The sequence below is a fragment of the Gallus gallus genome, chromosome 1 (assembly GCF_016699485.2).
Source record: "Gallus gallus isolate bGalGal1 chromosome 1, bGalGal1.mat.broiler.GRCg7b, whole genome shotgun sequence".
Lineage (NCBI taxonomy): Eukaryota > Metazoa > Chordata > Aves > Galliformes > Phasianidae > Gallus > Gallus gallus.
The window spans coordinates 46,330,082-46,344,957 of record NC_052532.1 but is presented as its reverse complement, the minus strand read 5'-3'; positions in this window follow the sequence as shown (position 1 = coordinate 46,344,957).

The following is a 14,876-nucleotide window of genomic DNA, read 5'->3' as shown; positions in this document are numbered from 1 at the left end:
TCCCCAGCTGTTTTGGTACTACAGCTGTCATTTAAAAGGTCAGAGCCATCCCTTTTCATAATGAAGGCGCTGTTTTTCTTCCTCTGCCTTTAAATACTCCTGAACAGTTTTAGATACTCTTGAAGTAACTTTTGCAATGAAAATATTTAGTACATAAATGAAAAGGCAGTATGACAAGCGTTCAAAACTGATGTTAGAGTAAGGAAATTGGCTCTATTGCTATCTTAATCATCAACTTCTATGCAAGATCTGCAGTAGGATGCGCTTGTTTATTTGTTTGCTTTGCTTTTAATCTGAATAAGACACCATCAGCTCTTGCAATCTCCTGTTCTAAAATAACCAGATTTCCCCCCGTAAACATCTAGAGATTCAGCCGAAGGAAAACAATACATTATCTAATTCTTTCAAGTTAAAAAGAAAGAAAAATTCCTTTTAAGCTTCACAGTTCAACCTAGAACTTTAAGAAAAAAACATCTGAGAATACTCTGAAGTATGCCAAACCAAAAAAAAAAAAAAAAAAGAAAAAGAAAAATTACTTGCACCTAACTCTGAAACTCTCCCTCATTCTTTGCAATTGGCTTCAAACCAGACTTTGTTCTGCCTTGACAGAAAATAAGAGCTGTGATTAATTAATTCTTTTTTTTTTTTCTTTTGGTGGAGGCAAGACAATTATTATCCAAGTCATTCTGATGAGTTATGTGTGCAAGATACAACTGATCAGTTCTGCATATAGCTGTGGCTTGTCTTTGTAAACTTAGCTCACTGAATTCTATTTCCTAGTCTTAAACCATTCTTCATATTCCTGAAGGAGAAGATCAGATAATAACCTATATGCAAACTAGTACCATTTCAGAGAGACTATAGTTATCAGTGTATTAAAATCGATACAAGGCAATCACTCTGAATAAGACAGGTGAGTTTTACAGCCACATCACACAAATGAAACCCTGTTTATAGGAAAGTTTCCATACACAGATTTTGTTTTAAGACAATATACAAAAACACATACATATTGTAAATGCTACTATACCCAGAGTGAATTCTGCTTTTACAATTTGCTTTGATACAATGTCATAAATAATCTAACTCCATGTCAAATTCAGATATTCAGTCTCATATTGAAACCTCACTTTGTCTATCTGTTCAGCTTCATTTAAATAGTGGATAAGGTGCTACACAAAGAGAACAAGGGTAAGAGTTTTGACCTACAGTTTGTACTTCAAGCAAAGGAGATAACATAAAATGCAAATGAAAATGAACCAAAAAATCCCTAAAGCATTTTTTTTTCAGGCTTAAAATGCTTATAAGAAAATATGGTAATATTTCCTCAGCTTTTCAGATTCAGCTTCCACTGATGAAGACAGCACTACAGCATTCACTTGTACATGATCACGCATACCTAAATCTGTAGAAAAATAGATCTATAAGTCCTTTCTAGTCTGAACTCTTCAGAATGGATTATAGCATTTCTCTGAATGATTTCAGGCACTAGATGATATAACTACATTCAAGCTTGCCACACTTCAGCAATGATCATGTATTTACCATAGTTTTCATTATATCAAAAATGCTCCGGCTTCATCAGCAACAGATGAATTCATTAATTTCTTTATTAATTCAAACGATTTTTTTCCAATTTTTTATAAGCCCCAAGGTTCTCTCAGCAATATTGGCTCCTTCTCTGTTCCATAAAATTGTAATCAATCTCTATTATTGTCATGAAAATGGTATTTGTCACTTTGCCGAGAAAAAAATAATCAATATATCTTGCAGGGCAGAACAGGCATTTAATGCAGTGAATTGATGCCTGTTAGAGAAATTTAGCTTGCCAGTAGTTTGGGACAAGCTAATAGAAAACCAGAAAATTCACTGAAGGTTGACAGATGAATATACAGACATGCCACAGAAATTAATATTTGGGCATTTTGTATAGCCTGTCATTTCACATGGTAGAGAGAAAATAGATTTAGACAAGCAAATCTCAAGGAAATCCTTTTTTTTTTTTTTTTTTTTTAATAATACAAAAGCCAAAAAGTATATACAAAAAGAAATTCTTCACTGTGTTGCTTTTGTATTTATATGCATTTCTTAAAAAAAAAAAAAAAAAAATCTGATACAATCTTCTATTTAAATGTACTGCTCCGGAGATGATACTGAATATGAAAGCGCTGTTGTGTGCTAAATGACAAATAGAGCAAAGGCTCTGAGGTAATACTGAACTTCTGATCCTTCCAGAGAACACAGAATTATAAATAAAAATCAGAGCATTGCTTCAAAAATGAGTACATAAATTTCACAATGGCACTGTTCAGAACATTTTTTGAACCATTAAAAAATACTGAAAGTGTCATAACTGGTATCTACAAAAAAAAAACAAAATAATAATTCCAATCATACTTCTCATGACAAATACAATATCGACAAAAGAACTGCTAGAATTATTTGAACCTTATTAGTAAAAAGTTACTTGCTAGGAATGCAATCCTCCCTTCTGTCTGCTGCCATCTGCAGAAGCTGTCAAAACACTCCTCCTTCCAATTACGTGCTTTCTGTCTTTCACTTGCTCTATGATAAGCCTATAATCTGTTTAATTCCCTTGTTTGTATGGTTTAATAAACAACGCTTTAAAGTTGCAGGGCTCAACAAACACAGCACCCAACATACCAGCTGCAATTATCCATCCTTCTAGGAGCGCATGAGCGCCACTGACAACAGACACATCCCACTGCCAACAGCAGGAAGAAAGGGGGGGCCAACAGTCGTGGACTTCTGTTGCAAGGTTACGGTTTTGCCAGGTGCACCTGAAAAAGTTTTGGCAATAAGTCACTGCTAATCTGTTCCTTTTAACTTGCTGCATTTTAGGATGGACCACTTCTAACTCTCCTCACTGTGGAGAAACTCTCAGTTCTACTTCATGCAAGTCTTTCAGAGACCTAAAGAGAACAACAGCTAATCCTAGCCTGAAAACTATCATCACATTGCTCTTCCAGCATGCAAGGGTTAACAAAGCTTCAAGAAAAGTCTGTCTCCTTTCTTAACTCCATTATACTTAAGAATGCGCCCTGATTCTGGGTTGGATGTAAATGGGACACTCTTCAGTGACCTGCCTGAAGCTCCTAGCAAGCTGCAACAGCATGAATTTTAAAACCTGAGGTACCTATCAGATCAGGGAGCAGCAAAGAGAACACTTCTCTAAATGCCTGAAAAGGCAGCCAGACAATTGCTCATGGTGAAATGCAATCATGCTCTAATTCCACAGACTGAGCAAATGAGCCCATCACACAGGTGCTGTTTGGAACAGAGGAACAACACTTTTTTCATCATGAGCAAAATAGCATTGTCGGGAAAAAGGAAGGGCTGCTGAGGACATCAATAATTTTACATATCTTCTGAACAGTCCAATACTCATGTTCAAATACTGGAGAACAGAAGGGATGCAATTTAACACCTCCCTGCCTCTGCTCACTTACAGAATTGAAATAAAACCAGGCAACAGAAGTCTCTAACAAGGTGGACACTGAAGAAGTTCTGTATCTCCTACTGCCTTCACCATTCTGTCATGGATTTTTAAAAATATCCTTGTAAATTAGAACTCTATATTGCCACTACTGTTCTCATTCCCAGCGGCAATGGTGCTAACACTGAACCAATTCTTAGCCATCAGAAATTCACTGTAGAAAGTGGAGGATTGCTGACATCACTGAGATTCTCCCAAAATAGGCAATTTAATCCAAATTTGTACTCATTTGTAAAAGAATTTGACCTCCAGACTGACAAAATTTAGGCTGAGTTTCCTACACTAAATAAAAGGAAAATAAACATATCAAAACAAAAGTTTGCAAGCCTAGTAGAAAAGAAACAGTAATAAAATTTGCAGAAGTTTTGCATTCCTTAAAAAAACAAATCATTAATATGAAATAAAATAAAGGATGTCAAACTCTATAGGAATTTGGCAACAAAAACATACAGGTTCCCAAAAGCCCACTGTATTATTATTAATATTTTTCTACCACCAAGTTCCAACTACTGTTGTGCAATATAGATCCACACAGCTGGCAGGAATGACAGAAGTCACTGTTGCATGACACTGTCAACATTTATATTTATGCCTTGCGTGAATGCAAACATTTGTAATTCACCCTAGGAAAGTTAAAGGGTTACTAGAAAAGATGACAGAATGCTACAGAATGTATGTAGTATATCTTGGAAATTGCTTGTATATTTAAGTCAGAAGAGCGAAGCACATATCAGAGGAAATGTGACTGCAAATTTACCAGCACTAGAAGTACTTGCAAATGTCGTTGGCTCCATATGAATGTATACACCAGATCTGCTTCATGCCCAGTTGGGGAAAGGTAGGAATAAACTCAGTATTAAGTATAAATATTTTTGTAATCAGTACGGTGGACTCTGAGGGAAATACTCCATCGACTTTTTCTTGGGCTTTCAGAGCTAATTTGTAGGAGACTGATGAGGAATTCAAACAGTATTGAAAGTACCATCCCACTTAGGAGTGAAAGGTATTTCCCAATTCAACTCCTATATTAGCTTACTGACAAAAGGGTATAAATTTTAACCTGCAGATTAAAAGGAGATGAGATTTTACTGAATACAGTAATTTTTCAGATGGTTGTTCTCAATTTCACAGACATTCTTCAGTCATTTTCATATGAACAGTAAGAACTTCTGCTGAACTCATAGAACAGACCAGTGAGTTAACAGCAGTAGCGAAGGAGGGCTTTCCTTCTTTACTCTTCTCCCCAGTCATCGATGATAATTAAACCACAGAAATATTCTTAGCCAATTAAAAAACAAAACAACAACAAAAACATTTATATGCAAATACCATCTGTAAGAATTATGATCGACTTTTAAGTTTTCTTTGTAATTCTCTAAACACAATCTTATCACAGTCTGCTTTCTCAGAAATATTAAACACTTTTAGGGTCTATGTGAACATTTTTTCTAGTAAGACTCACTGAAATTATGATTCAGGGACATGATTTTGCATCTATGTAAGTTAATAAATAATCTGCACTAGGATAAACAGTACAGGGAGAAAAGTCAAAGAACTAAAGTGCAGCCAAAATAGAGGATTATCCACTTAGCATCTGGTCTCATTTACCATAAGCACCTGTCATGGCCATTAAATAAAGGATGCCTTCAGTTTAATTTCCTTTGCACCTACAATGTTCTTTAGCATCATCGATGCATTTTCCTTGATTTCAGATAAAAAGTCCAAAATACCAAGAAACAGGTATCATATTGCTTTCACTTATTGCTACTGACCAAATAAAAACTACTGGGATTTTGATTTCAGTAATTTAATGAAGGGCTTTATATGATATAGATTTTCTCCTGAATCCTCTTATTCCCCTCCCTCTACATTTGCAAATAAACCTAATTGATCAACAGACAATACTTCATACAATATTACATAAAAAACCATAACCAATCTAAACAATCTTCTAATTCCTTCTCAAAATCTCACCTTCTTTTCCAAGAACAATTATGACAGACACTTTACATAGCATGCCCTTTAAAGACTGAGATACTCAAGTTTTTGGACAAGTCTTTGAATGGCTTTCCCCAGCATCGATTTCTACTCCATTCTTCTGCAAGGAGTATTAAATTGAAGCTTCATGCAGAGCAACAGCAAAGGTTGTCACACATACCCACAGCAGTGACAAACTCCAGTGAAGAACAGATTGTCCTAAGTCTGCTTTTTTTACCCTTACAAAGTGTGCTAACTTTTTCCATTTTAAGATAAGCCTACTCAGTTATGGGTTTTGAAGTGAAGGGGTCTTGAGAGTTATCTTTGATGCATAACAGGATCTTGTATACCAGGATTTTACCCATTAGATTCTCAAGGAAAACATCTGCACTGAAAATGCAGGAAGTCAAAATGGGTGAGGTAACACCCTTTCATCTCCTCCCTAAGCTTTTCTTCTCGTTTTCAGTTGTAGACACAAAAACATGTTTGCTTTGAAGTCCAAGCCTTCTATTTCCTTCTATTTCCTGATCTTTACTTCTGGTCAAAGGTATTTCAAGGAAATGGACAGCCTTCATAGAGATCAACAGAAAGATACCACCACCACTAAGCAGAAGGGACAAATTTCAGTGAGGCCACCTGCTGCCTCCTTTGTGTCTACACAGAAGGATTCATCAGTACAACCTCAACTCCTCTCATATCACAGATGGGTCAAGGAGGTGGTCACCGGTCCTCTTGGAGCTCCCTGCTTTCTTTCTCGTTCCCATCAGTTCCTATCACAACTTTCAGTGCAATAGGGAGCACATAAACTGTTCTCATTCTTACTGGAGAAAGAGGGAACGCAGCAGTCTTTTTATATCAGACATTATAGCTTTGTCAGTGGAACAACAAGATCAAGGCTTGATCCACCAGCTTCAAATGTCACAGCAGAGGTACTAAGACAGGAAATAAGAGCCAAAGAAAGAATCACGAAATCTATGAAAATAAATTGTTTCATGTCTTTGTAGAAAATGTGACAAAATGAACATTGACTTGACATATGGCGCAGCAGAAAAACACAATGTTGAATGCATCAAGAAGTAGCAAAGCAGCAGGGAGAAAAAGTATGAAGTGAACAGTTTACTCACTTCCAGCTGAGACAACAACAAGGTTATCAGTTTCTTGCTGCCTGACCTGGAAACACCAAATGGTGAAGTTTCCTCCTTACCATAGAAATGACAAAATGAACAGATAGATTGTTGTTTCTTTCACCTTCAAAGGATGTTTTCCCCCTGCTTGATCTTCTCTAAGCCCCTAGCATTCCTTATTAATAGCATTTCTGCTGCGGAAGCTATCTTTAGTTTCAAGACTAAACAAAGCATTGCAAGAAGAAGCATCATGTTATTATCTGCCCAGTTACAGGTGTTGAGCAAGAACAAGTGCTACATTTGCCATAAAAGATAGTACCTTGCAGCTTGTAATCTCTTACCTTGGAAAAGTAGGAAGCCAGATAAAGCCATAATTTAGTAAACTACTTTGACAAAACTTTTGCTTTACTTATTACTGACAAAATGTTCAAGGTGGTTTTAGTGCAATACTCCAGAACAAGCTGCTATAAGCTATTAAGTTTATTAAGATGTATGAAAAACAGACTGTATCCTTGAAGTTCAGATTCTTTTTTTCTTTACCCAAATAGTTTTGTACAGGTATAGATTAGCAATTAGCTTGTTTTAAGTGGTTAAGTAATTTAGAACTTATATTTTTAATGCTGAGTGATTGTAAGCAAAGCTTAATTGTTTAATTTATTCTTGATGTTTAACCTAAATTCCTGCAAATTTACATTTGAAAAAGTGAAGTTGCAATACATGGTTATCACAGAACTTGAATATATATACCTCAACAGTACAAGTTACATATATATGTGTGTACGTACACGTACTCCTAAAGTCAAATCAAAAACAAGAAAATGAAAAGATAAGTACTTTTCTACACTGATGCAACTATGTTGATTTTCATCCTTACATAAAATCAGGGAGAATGAACTCAAGAGTCAAAAATTACAGCTATATTTGTACTTAGCCTGATGGACAACAACTTTGATAGTGGTCTGCTATAGTAGCTGGTCTTGTTTGACATACTGTGGAGCTGCATTGACTTGACTATATGATATAGACACTGAAGAAGCTGACCTACAAAAGAAATCCGTAACATGGAGACATCAGTACCAATTTTACAAAGAAAATCCTCCAACAAATCAACGGCAGAATGTCTTGTAGCAGCTCAGGAATAGTCTGAACTGCACCTGGGCACTGTGTTGCTCTGACAGCACAAAGCAACAGCAAATTGTGCTTAACTCAAAGCTGTTCTTGATGTTGTGGATGATTAAACTTTGATTTAACATAGAATTGAAAGTTATAGTTCAATAATATTTAATGATGATACATGATCATCCTCAATATGGAACAAATCATCAGCAGTACAGCAGAACAACTTAATTTTAAGCCGACTCACTGTCAGAATACTTTGAAGTAGAATTAAGGCAAAACATTTATATCAGAAATACAAATAAACACATTTTAAACAGACCAGAAGTTTGTCAAGACCTACTGACTTAACAAAGTTCAGAATTAAAGCAAGGCAAATAAAAAGCCTCAAGTAAGTTAAGAAGAGGAATACGTAATATCACAGAATCACAGAACTGCGGGGGGTTGTAGGAGACCTCAAGATTTCACTAAGTCCAACCTCCTGCTAAAGCAGGTTCCCTACAATAGGCTGCACAGGTAGGGGTTCAGATGGGTCTTGAATATCTCTGTAGAAGGAGATGCCACAACTTCTCTGGGTAGCCTGTTCCATAGGTCCACCATCCTTATCATAAAGGAGTTCTTCTGCATGTTAGTATGGAACTTCCTATGTTCAAGTTTTAGGCCATTACTCCTTGTCCTATCACTACACATCACTGAGAAGAGCCTGACCTCATCCTTTTACCTCCCACCTCCCCTTTGATATTTATAAACATTCATCAGGTTCCCTCTCAGTCTTCCTTTCCCCAGGCTGAACAGACCCAGGTTACTCAACCTTTCCTCATACAGGAGATACTCCAGGCCCTTAATCATGTAAGATGTCTCAAAAGCTTTAATTTTGGATCGTGTCTGTCTGAAGAAAAAAGAAAATGTGGAAAAAAAAGTCAACTTGCTATTCATTCCATCATGAATGCTGTAGTTATTAAAACACAAACATACCATTCTCACAGACATTTATACGGGGCAGCATCAAGACATTTTAGCTGCTGTGTAAATTCCTGTATTTAGCTCAGTACTCTTCTAGAGAACTTTAAATATGAATGCATCATATCTTCTATGCTTCTGTATCTGTTGAGAATTCTTAACATGAATTACACATTAAAAAGTTTATTCTTCTGCTCTACAGTGGCATTTAATTCACCAGAGAATGTTAATTTTTAAAATAATATAATGAAACACATGAATTGAAAGCTTTCCTATAAATTTCAAACTGAATTAAGATTTTCATGAAGCAAGCAAATACAAGATGAACTCGTGGCACTTCCTTCCTTTTTCTGAACATTGGTAATATCATCTATTACTGTATGCACCTAATCAATCCAAAGAGTGGAAGGATGCTAAAAGTGATATATAACATTTGAGAACAGAGTACTATAATCATATTATATCTAGCTTGTAAATGAGTTCTTAATACTACTACCCTACTAAATGTGAAATCATACTACTTCACTGTAATTTTTTTTTCTTTTAAAAGAAAACTTAACATAACATCCTAACGGTGTCCTCAATTTTTTTTTTTTTATAAGGCTGCCTCAAAAGCATCATTCTTCTGTTTCTTTCTTAGACTAAATGTAGGCAGGAGATGTTTAATTCACAGTTTGGTTCTTCAGTACTTCCATGAATCCCACATAAGGACTTTCGCTTTTGTTTTGTTAATAATAGCACCATGCATGAGGTGGTCATCAGAAGCTCAAGGAGAGCACTTTCCTGCGGGCTGTTCTCAGTGAGGGTCTGCTCAAAATGGGAAAGCAAGAGGAAAGAGATAGAGATCAAGAAAACGGCAGAGACCAATTAGTCAAGGCAGCCTGTCAGAGAAACCCAGCATCAGGAATGAAGAAGCTGTCTCGCTGCACACCAAGCCCCAGAAACAGCAGGAGCAAAAATATATATTTGGGTAAAGGAAATCTTAAATGGCATTTCTCACATTAAAAAAAGAATTCAGGGGAGGGAACCTATCTTATGTCTAAAACTGTTGAAAAAATTTGTATCAAAGAGAAATGCTAACTGCTAATTTGGGATCTGATTAAGACCCTCAAACTGTGATACTGGGATTACATGGACAATGAAAACGATAACCAAGAAAATAGGGTATTTGGAAAAGGACAAATATTGATGCCAAGTAGAGTGTTGATGTATTTGTTCAACTTTCTTATATAATGATCTTATTACTTCTCACTATCTGCAAAAATAGGCTGGAAGAGCAGTACTCAGTAAACCTGAAAAGTGGCTGTAGCACAAAACACCTTCTCAGAGAAAATTTGCTCTAAGTAGGGAAGAAAGTCAGAGGAGAAAAAAAATAAGACTAGGGAAACTACGGCAGCCCACAGTGGTTTGGAAACAAAACAACTTTTAAAGAAATCACATAACTACATCTGCAAAAGCAGGAGTTTGGAAAAGGAAAAAGAAAAATTAAAAGTCTGAAGCCACGCTCCATTGGGAGCATCCCAGAAAAGGTAGGCTAAGGACAAGCTCCGCTCCATAAGAAGTCTAACAGGGGAGACTTTACTGTTGTGTGTAGCATTAACTGGGTAGATAATAAAATTAGACCAATACAGCTAATTTTATTTAGCTACAAAGGGCAGAAAAGACAAATGCAATGGAGCTCACCAGTAGCAAATGATTTTGGTTAAAGAACTTCTACAAAACGGTTGTGCAACTTCATGGAAGAAAAATGAATTAATAGTTTGAAAAATACGTATATTATATACATATACATGTGTACAAAAATACATATACTATACTAAACCTCAAACACTGTGGTGTTGAGTGACTTCAGGAACAGTTGATGAATTTCCCTTTGTGATGATATCTCAAAGAAACACCCTCCTTTTCTATGCCCAATCAGATCAATATTTGCCTTCTCAGAAGTTACTAAAACTTACTGGGCTTCGACCAGCCTTCCTTCATCTTTTTAAAAAGTCAATTTTAGTCTTTCTTTAACTGTGTGCAATAACAGCTTGCTTCTGTTACAGTGTGAGCGTATGACTGAGAAGATGCAGTTCCATTCCACCCCTATGTCTGCTGCTGTTCAGCAAAGTAAGAAACAAAGTGACACTGAAGCTGGAGGTCAAACACCAAAACCAAGCTGATTTCATAAGAAGTTATTAAAATAGATTTTAAATGTAGAACGCACAAACATCTATTATAAATAAAATCTCACTTAAAATGTTCCCTCTGCATATCCCCATGTGTATAAATTCCCTATTCCCCCTGTTTATATTCCCCACAGGGACATTCTCAATTTCTAATTCCACTCAAGAGAAATCATTCAAACAGAGACTTACTTTGAGGTCTTTCAGATTTAACATAAGATTGGAAAACATGTTCTGAGAGTTCTGACTCATTTGAGTGCCAGGAACAGTTGCAGGTGATGAGGTAGGGGAAATTATGTCAAAGCTGGAACAAAATCAGTTTCAAAAGCTGTTGTTCAGTTCACGGATGCTAAATACATTAGATGATAGTAACCATTTTCATACTGTTTCAAAGGCTTGCCTTTATTTGGCACTTTAGTGATTTAAAGAGTTGGCCTTCTAGGGCCATAGCTGACTTGAAAAACATGCTAGACTACTTCACAGGAGTATGGACTGAGGCAGTTAAAAGAGAAAGCATCTTACATCCCTTATATCCATGTCTGTGTCTAAAATTAATTTAAACATCAAATAGATGCAAAAACCATACATATACATATTTAAAACACTCTTTCAAAAATATCAGGACATTTGTTTTGTAGGAGTTATTGCTCTTGGTGAAAATACTCACAGAAGAACAGAGACTTTTGATGATTAATTGAGCCAAAATAGGCCTACACATTACACACTGAACAAAAAATAAAATCCTTTCGTACTTCTACCTTCTACATTCTGGGTTGTTTTTGTTCTCAAGCAACAAGGCATTCCCATGGTGCTGCTCTGTAAAGCTGAAATATGTCCTGTGACTTTCAATCATAACATCACAAATACAGTTAAAAAGTCATTTCTGACTCAAAAATCTGTGTTAACTACAAAAATGTAAGAGTGGCATCTTTCGTGATTGATGTAAAACTAAAGTACACTAGCAGGTTACAAGCATGCAACAGAGGTGCTACCACCCATGATTAACAGAGTAGAAATTAGTATTCTCAAATGGTGCTTCCTTGCGTCTTTGCAAGAAATAATACCAAATAATTCAATAAAGCAGTAATTAAAAACCTGCCTCAATTCTCCAGGTAGTGTTGCAATTGTGTTCCCACAACCTCACAGCTGAGCACAGAGAACTCAGCTGCCTCCATTGCACTGCATATACACAATCCACCCACCACTGACTGCTGCTGCTTCATAGGGGATCCAATTACTGATATCATTCTGACACTGGAGATTAGCTGATTGCCAGTTCAGCGTGCTTACAAAATCTTATGTGTCACAGGAGGCCCTTTACTTGTTTCTGTAAGACAAACAGTATTTTTTCTCAATCTATTAAAAACCCACTAGAACGTATTCTCTCTCATGTGTAGCACTTCAGCCCCATCCTGTTGGACTCAAAGCAAATTTCCCTTCTTAAATTGCCATAGAACAAATGCATGGTGACAGCAGCAGGAAAAATACAGTTTTAATTGTACTTTTCAAATAATAGACTTAAGAGAAGTAGGAGCCATGTAAGCCTCTGTTTTAATACTCAGAAAGACCACCGCTCTATTTGAAGCCTGAGAATGTAATCAAAAATTTTCTATTTAAAAAGCATTGATAGACTTTGCATTGGTCTTTTCTTTCCAAATTTAAGAGTATGCAGGAATAAACATTTGTGAAGGACAGTGATTTGACTTCTGCTAAAAGAGTGTTTTTCTATTCTACAGTGATGTAATCAGTTTAATTCTGTTATCATTCAGTGGAAATACACCAACACAGATCCAGAACTATTTTCCCGTTCCAGCTCTTGAATCGAACTGAAAAGAAGACACGGAAATACAAACCACAAGTAGGGCAAATTAATATCTAAGCAAGAAAAATCAGTTGCCAAGACAAACGTGAAAGACAGACAATGATGAGCAAGAAATATTTCTGTTTTCTCACCACCAGCACTGGTATTGTTACAGGCAGACACTCTAATGACTCTGCTGATTATTCAAGTGTCTAGACTGTATCTACATACGAGATAGCAAGAATACCATCCTTAATGCTCTGATGAACTTTGCTATCTATTCTAGAAAACAATGTCTTCATCAGCTGTGACCAGACAATTTATATTACTTTAAATACTGTAGGACTGTGTTGTAAATAACACTTTCTCTAGAGAACAAAATTTTTAATTGATGTGGGACATGATGTGATGCCACAAAAACTCAGAATAAAAGAGACTTTATTTATGTTCCCATATTCAAGAATAAAATAAAACCAGAAGGGTATTCTGCAACACCCATTTTAATTAATCTTATCAAATCCTCTTTAAATAAAGCTGGAACTGAAACCATGAATTTCTGAGGTTGAATTTTACCCAGTGACAATATGCAAATTTTGTTTCAAATGATAAAAAAAGACTTCATTCACAACACAAGCACCAAGAATACTGTGAAAGAACACAACAATCAGGATTTAAATAATATTAAAGAGACAAGCTGCACATTCACAAGTCAAACGCAAATCTCGTTTGGATTTGACTATCCTCTTAACACCCTTCTTGGAAAAAGTAATCTCTGGAAACTTACTGGTGTAAAGTATATTAGAGCTTTATCTTGTGTCCTAACAGGAGTAAAATAAGGTATACAATCATAAAACAGCTTAGGGTAGATTAGCTGTTTCTGACTTTCGGACCTCACTGAATCCCCAAAACAGCATAAAATCAGACCTGGGTGAGGTAGGATGGGAAGTGATGTCAGGATGCAATCTCATGCATCCTTCTCCCACAAAGGAGCACCAACCTGCCTGTGATGGATGCTGCCTCATTCCTGAGGCCTACAGTAGAAATTCCACAGTATCTCCAAATAATCAGCTGCCATCCTTTACTAACCTTACCTTTAGAAGGTTTCCCTAATGTCTAACTTAAATATCCCTCACAGCAATCTAAGCCCATTATAATTTTTGCCCTATTCCTCGCAGACAAAGAGGAAATCTTACTCCTTTCCTCTTCGCAGCAACCCTTCGTGTACTTGAATTTAAGTACTCAGTCTTTTATTTGGCACACAAAGAATCCTAATTCTTTAAAATTGTGTGTTTTGTGCAGGTTTTCTGGCTTGCTGGTCCTTACAGCTCTCTTCCTTTGGACTTGCACGAAAGTCAGACCAACTAAAGGAGTGTGATGTACAACTGTACATATAGTGTTAACTTCCACAGCACTACTTTCTTTACTGCCCATATACTAAACCTGTGCTTGCCTACTGCGCTTAACACTTGTGCAGGAGTGCTGCCGGTTTCAAAATAAAACAGTCCCTTATCAGTTTTTACTAATAAAATCACTGAAAAGGCAATAAGTACATTTATCTTCCTAAATGAATATTACTTGAAGAAAACCCCTTCACTGGTTTATGATTTTCACTCTGCTTTTGGTGTGAATTCTGCATCATCTATTGAATGCATATTGTTTTTGAAGTAGCGAAGTACTTAATGGGTTGAAAGACATTTTATGTATAGTCATCCTGAGTTGTTATTCAAAAACGGCAGAGAAATAAACCTAATGTGTTCATATGCCTGAACAAAGTTACTTCCATTAAACAAGAAATATAAGTGCAGTACACTGTGAAGAGAAGTTCTCCCTTTTGAAAGAGGTACCAGTGACAGGCAGTTGTAAGCTCTTCATATCTCACATGGGCTAGGTGCCATCGGTCCCGTAGCTCTTGTTAAACATTACCAGAAGAACTTAGTAGTTATTGTTCCTAGGGCAGAGCTGCTACAGCACCGAATCCAAATTTTCAAAATACAAGTGCTGATGTTACATGTTAAGCATTCCTAATTGTTAATTCTACATTGTATAACTGAATGACATCATCTGTCATCAACTTGAGGTTCAACGTTATCCTTTAGCAACAGCAATTTATTTTTAACGGAAGTAATACCACTCTTTTGGTGCTTGCCCTAAGTACCATACTAACCACACCTCATTGCCAGCGCTGACATTAGCAGAGTGTGAGCGTCGCTGCA